This window comes from Anomaloglossus baeobatrachus, chromosome 5 (genome assembly GCF_048569485.1).
Source record: "Anomaloglossus baeobatrachus isolate aAnoBae1 chromosome 5, aAnoBae1.hap1, whole genome shotgun sequence".
Lineage (NCBI taxonomy): Eukaryota > Metazoa > Chordata > Amphibia > Anura > Aromobatidae > Anomaloglossus > Anomaloglossus baeobatrachus.
In genome coordinates, this window is record NC_134357.1 from 557,223,672 (window position 1) to 557,243,264 (window position 19,593).

The 19,593-nt window shown below is 41.2% G+C and overlaps 1 protein-coding gene across 1 annotated transcript in view; it reads left to right on the forward strand.

Annotated features, from left to right (window-relative positions):
• Positions 1-247: 247 nt before the first annotated feature.
• LOC142312296 (uncharacterized) overlaps positions 248-19,593 on the forward strand; it is a 57,219-nt gene continuing 37,873 nt past the window's right edge. The window contains exon 1 of the mRNA XM_075351228.1: positions 248-298. The gene's annotated coding sequence lies outside the window, so the exon portion shown is untranslated. The remainder of the gene's footprint in view (positions 299-19,593) is intronic.

Consider the following 19,593-nt stretch of genomic DNA (forward strand, 5'->3'; position numbering starts at 1 on the left):
TGTAAACCCCTCCTGACCCCACACATAAACTCCCCCTCATCCAGCACCATGACACCCAGCACAGCAGAGTCCTGCATACGCTGAGGAGCTGATCATGTGACCCCTGACTCCTCCCCTCCATGTGACATCATCACAGGTCCTGGAAGCACAGAGCAGCCATATAGTCAAACGGTAAATGCTAGAATGTACGGACTCCTGACAGGTATGACGTAACTGGTCATGTGATGGGGCGTGCTCAAAATGGAGCCCGACCTTTCCAGACAGGAAAAACAATGTTTATTCGACTTCGTCCATAGAGGTGATTCTAATAGAAGTGGGGAGAGGGGGATCAGAGCTCCAGATGGGGGGATGCGAAGCCCCCCCCCTTGTATGATTATAGCGGACAGGAAGAAACATCACCAGCCCCCAACCAAGCCGGCCACTTACTATGACCAAGAAGGGGTCTGACTTTTACGGTGGTCAATTGAGGCTGTTGATGCCTTTGTGGCTCTCAAGACAGCTTTAGCTCCATTCCTCAATGAAGCACATGTTGCTCTTCCTTTTGTGGTTAAGGCAGCTGCCTCTTCTGTGGGGATGGGTGCCGTTCTTTCACAGAAGAGAGAAGGCTACTTTCATCCTTATGGGTTTTCACAAGCGGAGCCAATTATGATATAGGCCATCGAGAACTCTTGGCTGTCAAGGCTATGTGCGCACGTTGCGTTTTTTCCCGTGGAAACGCTGCGTTTTGAACTGCAGCGTAACTGCATGCGTTCAGCTTCCCCAGCAAAGTCTATGAGAAAGCCGAAAAATCAATGCACACGCTGCGTTTGTAAACGCAGCGTTTTGGATGCCCAAAATCGCTGCGGAAAAAAAAGCAGCATGTCACTTCTTCTGTGCGTTGTAGCTGCGTTCTCTACCCATTGAAATCAATGATGTGGGTCAGAACGCAACCAAAATGCACTTGGACTGCATTTTTGTTGCTTTCCGCATGCTTTAAACACAAGTCTTTCATTCTCTCTGTCAATGTCAGTTAATCTCCCTCTGTCAGTTGGTCGCTCTGTCTGTCTCACTGTCGGTCGGTCGGTCGGCCAGTCTCCCCCCCCCCCCCCTCTCATACTCACCGGTCTCTCTCTCTGGCTGTCCCTCTCTCTGTCCGTCGGTCAGTCCCCCCCCCTCATACTCACCGTTCCCCAATCACCGGTGCGGCGCTGCACGGCGTTCACGCTGCTCCCCTTTTGAAAATGCTGGTTGCTCATTATTCAATCTCGTATTCCCTGCTTTCCCCGCGCACCGGTGCCTATGATTGGTTGCAGTCAGACACGCCCCCACGCTGAGTGACAGCTGTCTCACTGCAACCAATCACAGCCACAGGTGGGCAGGTTTATATCGTGCAGTAAAATAAATAAATAAAACAAAAACGACGTGCTGTCCCCCCCAATTTTGATACCAGTCAAGATAAAGCCACACGGCTGAAGGCTGGTATGGGGAGAGCCACGTTATGGGGAGCCCCCCAGCCTAACAATATCAGCCAGGAGCCGCCCGGAATTGCCGCATCCATTACATGCGACAGTCCCGGGACTTTACCCGGCTCATCCCGAATTGCCCTGGTGCGGTGGCAATCGGGGTAATAAGGGGTAAATGGCAGCAGCCCATAGCTGCCACTAAGTCCTAGGTTAATCATGACAGGCGTCTCCCCGAGATACCTTCCATAATTAACCTGTAAGTGAAAGTAAATAAACACATACACCCGAAAAAATAATTTATTTGGAATAAAAGACAAAAAAACACCCTCTTTCACCACTTTATTAAAATCCCCAAATACCCCTCCAGGTCCGGCGTAATCCAGAGGTCCCGTGACGCATCCAGCTCTGCTACATGAAGCTGACAGGAGCGGCAGTAGAACACCGCCGCCCCTGTGAGCTCCACGCAGCAACTGAAGGGAGTCGCGCTGTCAGTGGGAACGTCACTGAGGTAATGCTGGTGTGTGTGCGGTGATGATGAGGGCTGTAGTGTCGGGATGTGTGTGGGGATGATGAGGGCGGTAATGTCGGGATGTGTGTGTGGGGATGATGAGGGCTGTAGTGTCGGGATGTCGGCGGTAATGTTGGGACGTGTGCGGGGATGTCGGGATGTGTGCGGGGATGTCGGCGGTAATGTCAGGATGTATGCGGGGATGTCGGGTTGTGTGCGGGGATGTCGGCGGTAATGTCAGGATGTGTGCGGGGATGTCGGGTTTGTGTGCGGGGATGTCGGCGGTAATGTCAGGATGTGTGCGGGGATGTCGGCGGTAATGTCGGGATGTGTGCGGGGATGGGCGGTAATGTCGAGATGTGTGCGGGAATGTCGGGTTGTGTGCGGGGATGTCGGCGGTAATGTCGGGATGTGTGCGGGAATGTCGGCGGGAATGTCGGGATGTGTGCGGGGATGTCGGCGGTAATGTCGGGATGTGTGCGGGAATGTCGGCGGGAATGTTGGGATGTGTGCGGGGATGTCGGGATGTGTGGGTGAAGATGCTAATCGGGACGCCACACACAGACAGAGCTGCGGTATGACAATGAAGTCGGGTGCAGTTCACCCGAGTTCATTCTCATCGCGTGACTCTGTCTGTGTCGGCTGTCAGCTGGCATGTAGCAGAGCTGAATTGCTGAGGGAACGCACTGTCAAAAATGCATCCAAAACGCATGCAAAACGCATGGAAAAAGCATCGAAAATGCATGCGTTGTGGATGCATTTTATTTTATAAACGCAGTGTCCAGTCTGCCAGAGGGTGCGTTCTTTTCCGCACTGCAGAGAACGCAACGTGCGCACATAGCCTAAGAGAGCTTTTGAGGAATGGAGGCATTGGTTTGAAAGGGCTAGGCATAAAGTAACAGTCTTTACTGATCGGTATTACTTACTGGTAATTAGATTTTCCAGAGCCAAGACAGCACACCCCGAAGGACAGGAAACCTACATCTTTTAAAAGGTGGATCCTCTCTATACGCTTCCGTGGTTACAGAGCATGAGAGGACTCCGTTTAGTTAGGATGACACATATTAGTACACATATTTAAGAGATGACAACATTACTTCCGACATATGCATAGCTGACATATGCCACTCCCATATCCAATTTTTATTTTTTTTTGCGACACTCATGGACAAAAGAAAAAACCTCCACTCTAGTGACAAAAAGGCCCAACAGCAAGAGTAGGTAAGAAAAGAAATAAGGCAGGGTAAATAGAGGGTGCTCTCGTGGCTCTGGAAAATGTAATTACCGGTAAGTAATACCGATTTTTCCTTTCTCCATGACAGCACCCAGGAGGGATTAGCAAGGAATCCTCTAGGGAGGGACCATCGCTTGTAACACCTTTCTCCCAAAGGAAAGATCATTAGCACCAAGATCCAAGTGATAGTACTTAAAAAAGGTAGATGGGGAAGCTTTAGGGCTCGTGCGCACGTTGCGTAATTACATGCATTTACGATGTGTATTGCACTGCAGCGTAAATGCATGCGTCTTGCGTACCCTGCACAATCTATGAAGATTGTGCATGAGACGTGCGCACGATGCTTTTATGAACGCTGCGATTTGGGTGCTAAAATTTTGACCCAAATCCGTGCTTTCATAAAACCAGCATGTCAATTATTCCGTGCGCTATGGATGCAGCTCCCACTCTGTCTATGGTGGGGGCAGCAGCCATAGCGCATGAAATCAGCTTTTTTCTACAAATAAAACCTGCATCCATTATGCAGTGTTTCTGCAGCGATTTGAAGTGCACAGGTGCTGTCAAATCACTGCAGAATATTCAGCAGTTACGTGCGCATGAGCCCTTACAGATTTGCTCCAGAGAGGCATTAGCTTACCTAAGTCCAAGAGGTGGAAACGGCCCTGGTGGAGTGAGCCCTTAAGCCCAAAAGACGATCTTGATCCCATGCTCTATATGCCAGAGAGATCCCTGCTTTGACCCATCTGACTAAAGACCCCTTTGACGCCGTCTGGCCTCTACCGGGACCTTGAAAAAGAACAAAAATGATCCTAGCTTTTCTGAACTCTTTGGTCACTTCTACTTATCGTAACAGCCATCTTCTAACGTCTAGTCTGTGAAACTCTCCTTTTCATTCCTGGGGTTATCACAAAAGGAAGAGAGCACTATCTCTTGGAACTAGTGAAACCTTGAAACTACCTTTGGTAAAAAGACTGAATCTGGTCTAAGGATTATCTTATCCAAAAGGATTTCTGTAAATGGCTGGTTTATTGAAATAGCCTGTAGCTCTACCTATCCTTCTAGCCAATGTAAGAGCTACCAAAAGTGCGGTCTTGAGAGTGAGAGTCTTAACCGTGCACTCTGCCAGGGATTTAAAGGGGGACCTGGTTAAAGCTCTCTAAACAAAATTTAGATCCCATGGAGGTAAACAGCCAGGGCTGAGATATTGATAAAGATCGACCCACTGCCTTTACGAACCTTACTAACCAGGGATGATCTGCAACCTTACATCCCCAACGCAGAGATGTGGAGTGTACTCAAATTCAACCCTATTTCTCGCCCCTTCTGAAGGAACTCCAGGATAGCCGGCCAAGGTACTTGCTGTCTTTCTAACGGATTAATTCCTGAGAAGTCTAAAAACTTCCTCCAGACCCTACCATAAATGTTAGTAGTGATTTTCTTTCTACTCCCCATTAACTTGGTTATTAGGCTATCTGAAAAGCCCCTAGACCTTAAAAGCTGCTGCTCAAATGCCACACTGTCAAATGAAGGCTCTTCAGGTTGGGATGATGGACAGGACCCTGGGATAGTAAGCCTGGGACCTCCAGAAGGACTCATGGGTCCTGTATTGACATCAGACGAAGCCCGGTGAACCATGACCTTCTGGGTCAAAAGGGAGCTAAGAGAACTGTTTCCGCTCGGTCCGTCTGAATCTTCCTTAGGACAACCGGAGTTAGCGAGATGGGTGGAAAGGCATAGAATAGACCCCCCAACCAGTCCTGGAGTAGGGCATCTATCCTGTGAGAGGAGTCCACGGGGTTTAGAGGAAAAATATCTTGTTTTTTCTTTTTGTCCAATTGGCAAACAGCTCTATACATAGCCTGCCCCGCCTGAGAGCGATCCTGTTGAATATTTCTGGAGCTAGAGACCAATTGTCCTGACTCAGCTGGTGACAGCTAAGGAAGTCTGCCCTCGAGTTTTCTCTGCGTTTTAGAAAACTTGCGGACAATGACTGAAAGTTTGATTCGGCCAGGACAAATATCATGGCTGCTGCCATGAGCCTCCTGGACCTTGTCCCCCTGTTTGTTTATGTAGGCTACTGCTGTCATGTTGTCCGACAAGGCCTTTACATGGCATCCCACTAAGTCCCGCAACGCTCTCTTGAGCACCATGTCTATGGCTGACAGCTCTCTTAGATTGGAAGATGCTTTCTTCAATTCTCCTGACCATTCGCCCTAAAGAGCCTTCCTTCCAGTGTGAGACCTCTACCCCCAGAGGCTTTTGTCTGTTGTTATAGTTATAATGACTGGGTTCCTTATCTCCCATGGCACGCCTCTGCAAAGGTTGCCTCTTTCCAGCCACCAATGTAGCGACTCCCTGGTGGACTGGGAGATGGAAATCTTTCTGTCCAGCCTGTTGCTGACCTCTATTTCCCTTAAGATTTCCCACTGGAGATTGCAAAAATAGCTTCTGGCCCAGATAACCGTAGGGATACAGGATGTTAGGGTTCCAAGGGCTAACATTGCTCTCCTGAGAGTGGTAGCTACTAATTCCCCTAGCCTTCCTATTTTTTCTTCTGGAAGGAATGCCCTCTGATGTCTGGAATCCAGGAGAATGCCTAGGAAGATGTGTGTCTGTTTGGGGTTGAGTCTTGATTTTTCTATATTTATAAAACAGCCAAGCTCTGCTAAAATATCCGAGACCAGACTTATCGCCTCCCTGCAGCTTGATTGTGATCTCCCTACCACTAAGAAGTTGTCTAGGCAGGGTATGAAAAGAATATCCTTCTCCCTGATGTGTGCTGATATTTCTGCCACTAGCTTTGTAAACACTCTACTGGACATTGAGAAACCAAAGGGTAGGGCTCAAAACTGCAGATGATATGCTGACCCTGAAGATACACTGCTACTCTGAGAAACCTCTGATGTCCCTGAAAATTAGGCACATGATAATAGGCATCCTTGAGGTCTATAGTTGCCATGAAACAATCTGTATATAGTAGCCTTACTGCCATGGTGACTGTCTCCATCCTGAAGTGCTTCTGTATTATGAATTGATTTAGGCTCTGAAAAATTGATGTTGGTTCTGAAGGAGGCATCTGACTTTTTTACTAAGAGTGGGCTGTAAAAACCCTCTGCCTTCTCCTTGCGAAACCGGGATGAGCACGGATTTCTGCAACAAGGACCACACTTAGTCTGCTAATGCCTGCTGGCCCCCACCTCAGGCTCTGGGTATTCGTGATCATGAATATGTCTGGGGGAAGCACGGTAAACTTGAGTTTCAATCCCTCAGCTACCGTGCCCAGAATCTAACGGCTCACCGAAATCTTCTCCCAGGCAGGAAGGGACCTCAACAGCCTCCCACCTACCTGGGTCCTGGCGCCATTGTCTTCTGGGTTTTCTGAAGGCCTTGGAAAAAACACCCTCGACTTGGAGTGGAAGTCTCCCTACCAGTTCTTCAACTATAAGGCTCTCCTGGCAGAGTTTGAGAGGCAAAAAGTCTGTGCAGTGAGCCTCACAGCATCTGCCAATGTATCAGCCAGAAAATAGCAACTGATCTCTTGGGCACTTGTCCTTCATCTGTGTTTCCAGCTGACCCAGCCACACGCTTAGTGATCTAGCAGTGCACGTGGCTGCGATGTTGGGTTTGAAAGCCACTGCCACCGATTCCCAGGCCCTCTTCAGGAAACTGTCCACTTTCTTGTCTAAGGGATATTTAAGTAATCATGCGTCGTTGAATGGGAGAGCCATAGGCTTGGATACCTTGAAGACGGCAGCATCTATTTTCGGAATTTTGTCTCATACTTCTGAGTCTTGTGAATCGAATAGATATTTTCTTTTAATTTCCTTCAGAATGAAGACCTGTTTATCCAGTCTCTTCGATTCCCACTTTATTAAAGCAGTGATGTTTTTATGGACTGGAAAGCATTTATTCTTACGCGCCTCCTGCCCCCCAAACATTATATCCTGAACGGATCTGGGCTCTCTGACGTCTTCAATTCTCATGGTAGCCCTCACTGCCTTTATTAGCCTTCCTGTATCCTCTATCGGGAAGCATGGCTGCCCTCCTTCAGTGTCTGAGGATGATGAGGAATGATCTGAATACATTTTATTGATCTCCCCTTCTTCTCCATCATCTTCTGGGCTGTAGTCTCCCATGGTCATCTGTCTCCCTGAAGACGTGCCCGGCATAACCTCACTCAAAGATTGCTCACCTTATCCTTGATTAGAGATTTCAAACTCTCTATGAGGGATGGAGATTCCTCCAACAGTGTCTTGTCTATGCAGGCCTGATACAACTTCTTATTATAGGTAGTGGCCAGTTTAGATCGAGATAGATTTAGACATAGGGCACATTCTCTATATTTTGTCTTGGGGAGAGATTTCTTAAGCTTGTCCTAAACAAAACAGAATAGAACAAACATGCAGACAATCAGTCAACACTGCATCAGGAACCCCCTGGACTCATCCACCAAGGAGCCAGACTACCGGGGCTAGAGGTGCAGTCACTTCGATAGTCTCTGCAGGCTGCTCTATCTTGGCAAAGCACCATTCCTACTGCAGCAAATTTGAATCCGTGATGTCACTGGAAGCGCTCCACTTCCAGCCCAGGTCACCGGCTGCTTGCAGATACCGCCAGACTCCTAAGCTCAGCACTCCACTGGATGCCTCATCAGCCGCCGACCGCGCCGGCCCTCATGTTCCCAGGAGACACTGATGCCAAACCAGGCCATGCTCCTCTTTCCGGGTGTTGCCAGCGGTCTGCGCAGGGAATGCACTGACGCCGAACCAGGCTGTGCTCCCACCCCTCCCCGGAGATAGCTATCAGGTTAGTCTTGATTCTTCTCCCGGCATTGCTGGGTGCTGTAGGCTCCTGTTAAAAAATATACTCTTAAATATATTTTTCGTCAAATACGTAAAAGCGCATGAAAGAAAGAAACTTCAAAAATGTAAAAAATAAATATATTTTATCTATTTAAAAATGGTTGCCAGGGTTCAGTTACAGAAAGGAAAAATAATATACTTTGATAGCTTATGTAAAAAGAGTTCATTTAGTCCATACTGAACAATGGGAAGTCTTTACCCATCTCTCTTTGGCTCCTGAATGGCAAGGCAGGGGATGTCATCTCTTAGCGTGTCTTCATCTTTGCAGCCTCGAGTCTTCTCACAGCAGGCAATGTGGAGCAGCCCCCCCAATAGCCCCCTCCATCGTGTATTATATACCAGCTGCTTAGTCCATATAGGGTGTTCTAGTGGAACATAGTTGAATATAGTTCCACATTACGTAACCTTCTGGAAGCTTCGGGAAGCTTCGGGAAGAATATATAAATATCCTTCCATGTCAGTACACAAGTATACTCATTATAGATATTTTAATGCTTATCCCTTATAAAACTTAATTAATAAACTATGCCCTCCAACATAAACAGAACTGTGAATTTATATGTCTTACTATAACATATTTGATAACTAGATGTATTAATTTTAATGCTTTTTAACAAACCCCCCTTGAAGCGGGTGGAGTAACCCCGAAAATTAATTAATACATCATTAAAATAACAAATCTTATTTCCTTATTTGGTGATAATGGATTAATATCAATAATAATGATGAATAATAATTAATTTGCATTATTCATGTTGTAAGTTCAATAATATAATAATGTGGATTCATGTTATGATAGGCCATGACTGATCAATCATATAAAAAAATATATATAACTATACTTCGCTAAACCTAAAAAGAAATGCAAAAACCAAATCCGGTCACCATATGATGTCCTCTGAGTTGATGTCTTCTTATTTCCGATGTAATCCGGCATAAACACAGTCTCTTAGAAATAAATCCTTTGATAAAAATGGATGGTTACCAATTTATACAGTCCCATATTGCGTTTATCATTGTTAGATCAAAGTCCATAAACTTTATGTTTTATTGCAAAGTCCATAGCCAATGTTGATAAACCACAGTTCATGAGTGTAGAAGAAGAATAGCAAAAGTCTTTGATGTCTGTGCAGTGTGATTTACACTAGTCACCTTTCATGCTGCCTGTTGTCAAATAACCCAGGAACAGATGTTAAGACGTTCTTGGTCAGCACGACAGGGGTTAACTTTAACACGTCCTTGCTCTTCTTAGTAACTTGAGGGAGGTCTTAATGCACAGACCATGTGTCATTGTCCATCTTGGAACCATAGGACCACTATGTTTGAGGTGCAAACACGGTAAGTGTATTTTGTATGTTTCACAGTCTTATTTGAGACGTTACCTTTTGGACCTTTTTGCAGAATCCCTTTTAACTTTAGGAAAATTATAAAATCTTTTTATCTTTTGTAATCTTGATTGAAGACTTCATCCCTAATCTAAATACCAAATATGGCAATAACTATCACTAATAAATGTCACAGCGTATCATAACTCTAATACTATAATACCATGTCATTATTAGTTATCGTAAAAGTATTAATGTAATTGATACTCAGAATGATAAAATACTGCATAATGGTATAGACGATAGTATTTTCTTGTAATGATCTTTTTGTCGTTGGTGCATTACCCTTCCAAACCCATAGGTGGCAATGTGTTGAATGTAACCAAAATATAATATAAAGTATGAAATAATATAATATGTACCTATAACATGTATCATATTATAAATATGAAAGCAACAATGTGGCTTTTAGTTAGATCATTTGTAAAATTATAAACCAAAGCAAATAACCTTTTAGAAAAGACTGGATGATACCATCCAAACACAATAATACCCATTATAAATTATTATTGATTAAAAATATAATATATATTATTTGTAAATATAGGTAGGTAAACCTAGATGTACCTCGATCTTCCATCTTTATTACTCTAATTTAATTTATTTGATTTGTCTATTATTTATTAAATAACCTACTATAAGAAAATGTGTAACTATAAGTGATATTTCACCCTTATTGTGTTAACATACTAATATAAAAATAATGTATTACCAGGAAGTAAACAATTGTATATATTGATGAAGGAAGTATCTTTTCTTCCAAAAAAAAATGGAACTTTTCCCTTTTAATATGATTCATATTTAATAAAGTAATATTCTTATATTAGATATTACTGAACTAAATATTGAAGTGTTTTCTCAATTGAGATATTTAAAATCTGAAGAAAAAATAAAATTGTAGAATTAAGGTTTTGATTAAAAATGTGAATATTAAATAATAATTAATATAAAAAATAGGAATAAAAAGAAAAATGAAAATCGGAATAAAAATAAAACTTGAAATAAAAATAAGGCCTTCTATGTATATAACACCTTATGTCTTTAATAATACATAACCTTAATGTTACCAGATAACCTTATAAAATTACCAAACCTATCAGTAACCAATAAAAATAATTAAGTCATGTAACCTTGCAAATAATACACTTCTCTTAGTATATAAATGCATTCTGATATACTTTATATAAATGCATTATGATATACTTCAAATATACTTTTTTATTCCCAATTCTTCCTTTGTACTTGAAATATTAATTATTAAAGTATCCTGTAAACACATATTTATCAAATATAAATGTGTGTGATTGAGACCAAACCTCTCCCTTTCAATATCATGAAATATGATATTATAAAAATTAATATGTTTAGATTAAATTAAATTCAAATTTGTGTTGTAAATCTTCAAGACCATTTATAAATATCACTTCCATTTTTGAAAAGAAAAATGATTTCCAATCTATGTACCAATAAAAGAAGTGACTTACACAAAAGATATATATAAAAAAAAAATCAAAACGTTATAACCTTATTCTAGAATGTAACTCTTCAGAATAAACCCTTAATAAAAAATCCTAATATCTCTATACTAAAGAAATATGTCTAAGAATTTAAAATATATATCTTGTATAACTTCCTTCATTATTGATACTTATGTACTATAACTTATTTATTCTAGATAATATACATATATATCTTATAACTTCTAAGTTAAAACAAAAATTCCCCTTTTTTTTTTTTTCTCTCTCTCTGGATCCAAGTACTTAACATTGACATTAGCAGCTGCTCAAACAATCAATCATTCTTAGACACATCTATGCACACAAGACTGTCATGTTTTTTCCAACATACACTTCTACATAGAAACTGACAAACACATATCCCTTTTTTTCCAATTATTCTATGCGCATTTCAAAAATTATGTTACTAATTTGAAGTACTTCTTGAAAAATACAAATTCCAATGTATTACATATTGTACATTTGACCATGGAACCGACAGACATTTATTATTAGCTTTAGTACATCAAGTCACATGCTCTAGTACGTGCAAGGAACACCATTCCAAAACAGCAAGCAGTTTTACTACACTTCAGAGCTCAGATTACATTTCTAATAACTCTAAAGAAGATGTATGTATATTCATAAAAGAAACGTTAAAGTAATAGTTCTCTGGCAATTGGTACCTGAGAAAATAAAATTATTAATCGTTCTTTCGCGATTATCCTTACCCAATAAAATATATGTTACCTGATTGAGGACAAGAACAAATGTATAAATAAAAATTAATACTTCATCAATCTGCTTTACTGATAAATTCTGAGGGAAATAAAAGAATAAAATTATTATCATATTTATGATAAAAATGAAACACTTGAAATCTGTTACTTTCTCTTATTGTTTTATTTTAAATATTATTATTCATATACAGAGATCAAATTATATATTTATAACATTAAACTATCATTTGACTAAATGAAAATATGACCTTGATTTACTATCACTACTTTTAATATATATATATATATATATATATGTATATATATATATATATATGTATTGATTCACTGTATATGAATAAGCACATTTGTCAAACAATAAAATTAATTTACCCAGAAATCAACTTTATTTAACTGAAGACCATACCTAATTTTTTCTTCAAAGATTCGATTTATTAGATTCCCTTTGAACTTATAGGAATCTCGGAACTTATGTAATTCAAGGCTTTCTCTTATATGAGAGAGAATGTCTCTCTCTGAAAGACCCCCCAGCTGTTGCTGGCTATCAAATCCTATCCCAGGGAGAGGATCTCCACAAGACACCTGTTTCTGGTTTTCAAAGCTTTTACTCATCATTTGTCTGGGATCCTCAATCCCAGTGATCGATCCCGTCACTGGTGACAAGGGTTTTTCCTGTGGAAAAAGACTTTTAGATGACAGAAATTGGGGTGGATTGTATGGTTTGTAACACGTATGCATCTTCCTCCGAACTGCATACACCCTGTCACAGAAATATCTGGATCTGGGAGACACTGTTGGTTTTTCACAAAAACTCTCCCTTTTTTGTATTTGTTTTTCATAATTAATTAATTTCTGTTTTGATTGACTTTGGCGACTTCTAACAAAATCGATAAATGTCGTACATTCGAATAGGGACTTTTTATTTAATGCCACCGCACTGGCTGCATTGTCAAGGAAATGAAATTTCTTGATGAATAAACGTATCATTCCATCCAATCTGACATTTGGAATGACCGCCCTATACAAACGTTCAAAAACGGACATAAATGAGAACGTACTCTCATTCTGTTCAATTTGTAATTCCTTCAACATCTCATAGTTTGGATCAGATTCATTCCTTGTACAGAAGATTAGATTTTTCAGCCTTATGATATCATTATCATTTGAACAATCCAATGTCTCATTGTCAGAAGACTTTTTTAATGCCAATTGTCTAAAAAAATGCTGAGGTATCCACATACGGAATAACTGATTCGTCTCACTATTGGTTAAATTTAACTTCTCGATGGAACTTTCAAATATCTCTGAATTTCTGCAAACATGTATTTTAGGATTATATGCGGGAATTAATTTGCATATGTCCAATAAATTTTTTCTAAGTGTAATCCCTAACTTAGCCTGTTCTATTTTTAGAAACTGATCGTCGCCATTTTCTCTCTCCACGTGTCCTTCTCTGACAGCTTTCTGCCTGTGTCCCATTCTGGCTCCTCCCCCTTCTGGCTTCTCTACGTCATTTCCTGCTTCTTTCCCAGTGTCCTGAAAATGACCTTGATTACTTAACACATGTCTGCCGCCATTATCAAAATTCTGATTTACAAAATTACAGCCAACATTACAGTCAGAATTCACAATATCACTGACTGACATTCCAAGTTCTAAGCAGTCTTTGGATTTCTCTGTCACTAACTCTCCTGACAATTCAGGTTGTCTATTTCCACCATTTTTACACTTTCCTACGATTAACTTGTGAAAATCATAGACTAAATGACAGACATTTCTGATTTTCTGTTTCTCTCTATTAAAAGACCTTGCACATTCTATACGTGAATTCTCAAGTTCACACTCCTCATAAAAGCGTAACCAAATCTCTTCTACATTAGAAATATCTGGATAAGTGAACTGAAGTTTACTTTGCTTAACATATGAAGAGATAAAATCCATTTTCTTACCTGAAATGATCAGATGATCTGATGGATGATCCTGTAAGACTTGATTCACCTTGTTCAACCCGTCCAATACTTCTTATGGACTGACTCTATCTTTCTTGCTCAAAAATACGTCAAAAGTTAACTTATGTGGCTTTATAAAGTCTTTAAAGTTCATTTAAAAAAAAAACATTCATGCAACTTGACTTATACGTATTTCCTAGGTTCTGCGTGATTTTTATAAATTGTCGATTCCTGATCTTTTGCAGGAGATATATGTCTCTGTCTCTCCCCCCGTATGCAAAGTGAAGGAAGAAGCACAAAAAATGTAGAAAAAACACGAATGACCTGGCTCGCCAAAATGTTAAAAAATATACTCTTAAATATATTTTTCGTCAAATACGTAAAAGCGCATGAAAGAAAGAAACTTCAAAAATGTAAAAAATAAATATATTTTATCTATTTAAAAATGGTTGCCAGGGTTCAGTTACAGAAAGGAAAAATAATATACTTTGATAGCTTATGTAAAAAGAGTTCATTTAGTCCATACTGAACAATGGGAAGTCTTTACCCATCTCTCTTTGGCTCCTGAATGGCAAGGCAGGGGATGTCATCTCTTAGCGTGTCTTCATCTTTGCAGCCTCGAGTCTTCTCACAGCAGGCAATGTGGAGCAGCCCCCCCCAATAGCCCCCTCCATCGTGTATTATATACCAGCTGCTTAGTCCATATAGGGTGTTCTAGTGGAACATAGTTGAATATAGTTCCACATTACGTAACCTTCTGGAAGCTTCGGGAAGCTTCGGGAAGAATATATAAATATCCTTCCATGTCAGTACACAAGTATACTCATTATAGATATTTTAATGCTTATCCCTTATAAAACTTAATTAATAAACTATGCCCTCCAACATAAACAGAACTGTGAATTTATATGTCTTACTATAACATATTTGATAACTAGATGTATTAATTTTAATGCTTTTTAACAGCTCCCCCCCCAAAAGACAGGAAACATTTAAGCATATAGAGAGGCTCCACCTTTTAGAAGCTGTAGGTTTCCTGTCCTTAGGTGTGGATGAACCCTCTTTCCTGGGTGCTATTATGGAAAAGGGAAAAAATTGCTACATGTCAACGTCAATAAATGCTTGAATAATAGACCGGCTCGGTCTGCCCCTTTTTTTTTTTTTTAAGCTTGTGTAATGCAGTCACTACTTGTGGGTTGCACAAACAGAAGAGTAATCAGGAAAGCCGGGGTCTGGTAACAGGAGGACATGTATGGATTTAGTGCGTAAACAGAGGCAAAGTCAGATCACAATCCAGGGGTCAGAATTCCAGGAAGGCATGTAATAGATTCAGTAAGTAAACTGAGACATGGTCAGGTGACGGTCCAAGATCTAAAGCCAGGAGGTCATGACAGGAACAGGGAGTGGGCAGAGAAAAGTCAAAACAACAGTCCAGGGTCAAGAAACAATAGATCAGAACACTAGCAGGAACACATGCCAACAGCACAACTAATGAACCAGAATGTACGACTGGCAAGGTTCTGGGAGAGCATACTCCGTGAAGAAGCAGAGCAATTACCAGGATTACCATTATAATTACCGTTACAATGGAACAAAATGAGCTTGTTTGCTAAATCAGTCAACTACTACCCAAATAACAATCTTCCCACCAGACATGGGTAAGTCGGTAATTAAATCCATGGACAAATGGGTCCACTGTCTTCCAGGAATTGGTAATTGAGCCAATTTCCCGACCAGCCGGCTATGACTTACTTTAGCACGTGCGCAAGTTTCACAAGTGTATACAAAATCCTTAACATTGGTATGTATGGATGATCACCAGAAGAGCCTAGAAATAGCCTTCTGGGTGACCACTTAACACTAAGTTGTGAAATTCCTGCAATAAATGTAACCTCAGGTGTACAGGAACAAATGGCTCCTCTCACTACTCCAGAGTCCAAGCTAACGACTAAGCATCACAAATTTCTGCTTCCAACTCTGAGGACATCTTGGCAATAACAATACCTTGTGAAAGAATGGAGATTCTGGAGGAGATACAGAATCCAGACTACGTGACAAAGAGTCAGCTTTCACGTTCTTAGACCTGGCCTGAACGTGATGGTAAAATTAACTCTACAGAAAAATAATGACCACCTGGCCTGTCAAGGTGTCAACCGTTTGGCTGATTCAATATGAGCTACATTTTTATGGTCAGTAACAACTGTGATTTTATGAACAGCACCATCCAAAAAATGCCTCCATTCCTCATATGCAAGTTTGACAGCAAGCAACTCACAATTCCCAACATCATAATTTCTCTCTGCAGACGAGAATGTTTTTTCGAGAAATAGGCATATGGCCGCAAGCAAGTTGGTTAATGTTTTAGAGCCATGAGACAATACAGCTCCTACCCCAGCTTCAGAAGCATCCACCTCCACGATGAACGGCCTCATGAGTTCCGGCTGTAGAAGAACTGGAGCGGACATAAAACATCTTTTAAACTTATGAAAGTACCCAACAGCCTCAGATGACCAAACCTTCAGATCCGCCCCCTTACATGTGAGATCAGTCAGAGGTTTAACGATCTGAGAAAACACCTTAATACATTTTCTGTACTAATTGGCAAAACCCAGAAAACATTTCAATGCTTTAATGTTGCTAGGTTGGACCCAATCAATTATGGCTTGCACCTTCCCAGGGTCCATCTTAAAGCCAATTGCTGACTCAATGAAGCCTAGGAATGACATTTCTTATGTACATTTTTCTAACCTGGCGAACATGGAATTTTCTCTAAGCCTTTGTAAAACAGAATGGATATGTCCATAATGAGAATCCAAATCAAGAAAGAAAATTAAAATATCATCCAGATAAACCACAGTAAAACTTCCAATGCAATCAGAAACAATATCGTTCATAAAGTTTTGAAATACAGCAGGTGCATTGGTTAGTCCAAAAGGCATAACAAAATTCTCAAACAGACCCTCAGAGGTTAAAAATTCCATCTTCCACTTATCACCATTGTGGATGCATATTAAATTATAAGCCCCCCTAAGATCAAGTTTAGAAAATTATTTTGCCCCAGTTAGTTGGTTATATGGGTCGGGGATAAGTGGAAGCAGATAGGTATTTTTAATCATAATTTTATTCAATTCACAGAAAATCGAGACAGGGACAGAGTCCTCCATCCTTCTTTTTGACAATGAAAAATCCAGCAGCTATAGGAGAGGAGGATGGATATGCCCCTTCTGTAAACTTTCGCTTACATATGCCTTCATGGTAGCCCACTCTGGGCCAGACAAATTATACAGGTGAGTTTTAGGTAATTTGGCATTAAAGACAAGGTTGATAGCACAATCATAAGGGCGATGGGGCGGTAAGATCTCTGCCTCTTTTTCCAAGAAAGGATCTCTGAAATCCTTCAGGTACTCCAGAAGACTGTCTGGATTAGCAGAAAAAACCTGAATAGAATTAAGACATTTTTTATGACAATAAGAACCCCATTTGATAATAGCCCTTTGACACCAATCAATTCCAGGATTATGCAAATGTATCCAAGGGATTCAGAATACCAACCCCGCAGGTAAATTATCGATCACATAACAGAAGATGGCCTCAGTATGAAGAGATCCCACTTTGAGCATGAATTTCACCATTACAAACTGGACCAGGTTCTGGAGTAACGGCATCTTGTCAATGGCAACAATCTGAATTTGGCCTTCCAATCTAACTGTCCCTAAACGTAGTTTCATAACCAGTCCAGAATTCACAAAATTAGCTGCAGACCCACAGTCAATGAAAGCAAATGTTGATACAGAACAGTTCTCAAAAAGTAATTCCACATTCAATAAGACTTTATCTAAGAAGTTAAGAGGTACCTGGAAGTCTGGGTGACCTCCTCGAAAGTTACCCAGACTTAAGCATTTCCCGACGACTTGTCTGCGAGGGGGCGTGTCAGGCAGTCCTTCCAAAAATCTCCAGTGTGACCACAATAGAAGCAAAGACCCAGATAACTACGTTGTTTCTTCTGATTGTCTCTAGGGCTGGATGCACCAACTTCCATGGGCTCTGCTTCAGGTAGATGACCAAGACTGGGAGAACTGAAGGGAACCTTCTGTTGCATCTCATGTCTCTAGTGAATCCTGCAGTCCATTCGGATAGCCTGAGTCATGGCCTTCGCCAATGATCCAGGTGGAAACTGTAGAGCCAGAGCATCCTTTATTGTATTAGAAAGGCCTATGTGAAACTGACACCTGAGGGCTGCGTCATTCTACAGAACTTAAGAAGACCATTGTCTGAACTCAACTATAATGCTCAGTGGTGCTGCCTCCCTGTGTCAAGTTCATGATCTTTTCCTCAGTCACCTGAACTCTGTCAGGTTCATCATATATCAGCCCCAAAGTGTCAAAAAAGGCATCAACACACGACCGTTCTGTGGCTATTGGAGTCAAAGAAAATGCCCAGATTTGAGAACCCCCCTTTAACAGGGACATAACTATTCCCACCCACTAGGACTCATTCCCTGATGATCAAGGTCGTAAGGTAAAATATAATTTACAGCTCTCCCTGAAAATTCTGAAATGGTCTTTCTCCCCCGAAACGTTATCAGGGAGCACCACCACTGGTTCAGGGGAGCTCAAATGTATGTCAGCCAGTCCTGGAGTTTTGACTACAGTTGGTAGTGAGGGGTTCTGAGAAGTACCCATAGTATTAGAAAACTGCCCCTGTAACTGAATCTGAGAAGATTCCAACTTCTGATGTTCCATGGCTAGATCCCGGACTAAGTCACTCAGGTTCGCCACCTGATAACAGAGAGTATGGACTGGATCCATGGGTGGCAAGGGAAAAAAATCTGGCCAGTTGTAATGTAATGTAGTCACTACTTATGGGTTGTACAAACAAAAGAGTAGCCAGGAAAGCCGGGGTCTGGTAATAGGACAACACATAGATTCAGTGAGTACAAAGAGGTGAAGTCAGGTCACAATCCAGGGGTCAGAATTCCAGGAAGGCATGTAATAGATTCAGGGAGTAAACTGAGACATGGTCAGGTATCGGTCCGAGATCTAAAGCCAGGCGGTCAGAACAGGAACAGGGAGCGGGCAGAGAGGAGTTAAAACAACAGTCCGGTGTCAAGAAACAATAGATCAGAACACTAGCAGGAACACAGGCCAACAGCACAACAACTGAACTAGCATCTACATAACCAATTTACAAAATTGAACCAAACACAAAAGAGTAAAATATATATCTTTATTGTGAGACAAAAAATTAAAAAATGGGGTGAAGTACCAAAAGTAGTGCACTAGGTTGGCATACCTATACAGCAGGAGAAGGGAAACCAGTTAGGATATATTAAATACAATGGCAGTAGTATATAGAATGAGTCCAGTTCAAATGATACTGGTATCAAACAGAACTAGATAACAAAGATATATCATAAGTGCATACATAAAGATAAAAGGAGGAACACACATATCTTTTCATATCCATATCCATAGAACCATGAAAAAATATGTACATTCCTCCTTTTATCTTTATATATGCATTTATGAAATATCTCTGTTATCTAGTTCTGTTTGAGAGCATTTCATTATCATTTGAACCGGAAGTCTTATTGCATTTCATTGATATTTCCTGCTTTGATCAAGTCTTAAGTACATCTCTGAGCCCTTTGGTTGGTGCACATGTGCTGTCTCCTAGCAGTGTGCTGACAGGGCGTATCTTTATTGTCCAGGTTCCCGGTGTCTCCCCTCCCTGCGTCACGTGCTCTTTATCATGTGCGGCTGTGACTCACGGGGGTGTGACTCTGGGCTTTCCTTGAACAATGACACGCTTCCCTGTCAGCGTGCTGTGCTGTATTGTACAGCGCAAGCGCCGCTGACACGACCAATTACAGTGGCCGGGGCTCTGTATTTAAAGACACTCCCTGCCGGCATGATGCCACGCCCAACCGACGAAGGCTATCGTCGAAACGTACTTAGGGATTTGGCGCCATTCCAGC